The sequence below is a fragment of the Asparagus officinalis genome, chromosome 8 (assembly GCF_001876935.1).
Source record: "Asparagus officinalis chromosome 8, Aspof.V1, whole genome shotgun sequence".
Lineage (NCBI taxonomy): Eukaryota > Viridiplantae > Streptophyta > Magnoliopsida > Asparagales > Asparagaceae > Asparagus > Asparagus officinalis.
The window spans coordinates 37,437,031-37,438,625 of NC_033801.1; positions in this window are offsets into that span (position 1 = coordinate 37,437,031).

The window sequence follows — 1,595 nt, forward strand, 5'->3', positions numbered from 1 at the left end:
AATAAATATATCGTGATATTCGATAAACGTTCATCAATATTCAAACGACATTTTTATTTGAATTTACATTCATAAAATTTCAGCCTTCCAGAGAATGATATTCAAGTTTGTATCCGAGCTCGAAAATTTAAACGAATATAAATATGAACATTATTGTGTTATTCAATTGGTTTCTGGATCTAAATTATACAACCAAATACGAACGATCGACTGGGTATACAAGTGCAAAGAGAAACTATATAGGTATGTAAGTGCTAATTAGCGATATACTGGTAATGGGCTGTTTGTTTGCCTAAAAAAAGAGGGAAATCAAAGAATAAGAAACCTATTTCTAAGAAAAATTATTTTGAGATTGTTTGGTTGGCTAAAAAAAGAAGGAAATCAAAGAATGGAAGATGAGTTGTCACATTATTATTGGATGATGTGGGTGATTTTTTAAGAAAATTTGTTTTGAGGTTGTTTGATTGGCTAAAAATATAAGAAAATAAATTATAAGAAACTTATTTTCTGTAATAGGTTCTTTTCTTGTGTTTGGTTTATTTATAAAAATAAAAAAATAGATGAGATGAGATGAGTTGTTATTATATTATTGGATGATGTGACCCACATTTAAGAAAATCAATTTCCTAGTTTTTTTTGAGGATATGAGTAGAAATGAAATTTAATGAGATGATTAGTTGTAACCACATTATTGGATGATGTGAGTGATTTTAAAAAAATAAGATGTGATGGAGATGAGATGAGTTGGATGATATAACCATTTCTTGTGTTTAGTTTATTTTTAGGGGCTGTTTGGTTCGTTTCCTTGATATAGAGAAATGCAATTCCATGTAAAGAAACACAAGTTTTGAGTTTTCCAAACTTTTCCAAGAAATAGATTGTTTTGCTTTGGTTCGCACATAAAAAATGGTGGGAAACCAATGTATTTATTTTTCTTGTGTTTGGTTCGCATAGAAAAAAAAGGAAAACTTTTGTAAACAAAGCAGAGAAGGAAAAAATCTGACGTGGTAGAGTTTTCATCAATTTCACTTGGTTAGGGAAGAAAATCGAAGAGGGAAAAAAATCTTAGTTGGCGGCGATTTCAGCAGAGTTTTCCCTCTTCCATTCGAGCGAACCAAAGCGGCACAAAGAAATGGACGGAAAAAAAAGCTGACGTGGATGGCTAAAAATCTGACGTGGAGGGGTTTTCTGAGTTTTCCACCCCTTATAATAGCGAACCAAACAGCCCCTTAAGAGATGATATGAGATGAGTCGTGAGATGAAAATAATATTTTATTGAATTGTTGTGATGAATTTTAAGAATAAAAATAGATGAAAATAATATTTTATTGATTTCAAATGCATCCTTTTCCTGACTTAAAAAGAAACTCTTTTTATTTTTAATTAACAAACGCAAGATCATAGCAATCTGATTCCATCGCCCTCCTTCTCTTCAAGCCTACTCCACTCGGCTCCATCATAATAAATTTCTCACCCTCCGCCAGCTAACGAAACAACCAGAAATAGAGATAAGAGAGAGAGAGAAAGGGGTTAATGAGCTCACCGGAGCACATGGGGAAAGACAAGGAGAAGGAGGGGGAGGGGAGCGTGCCGCC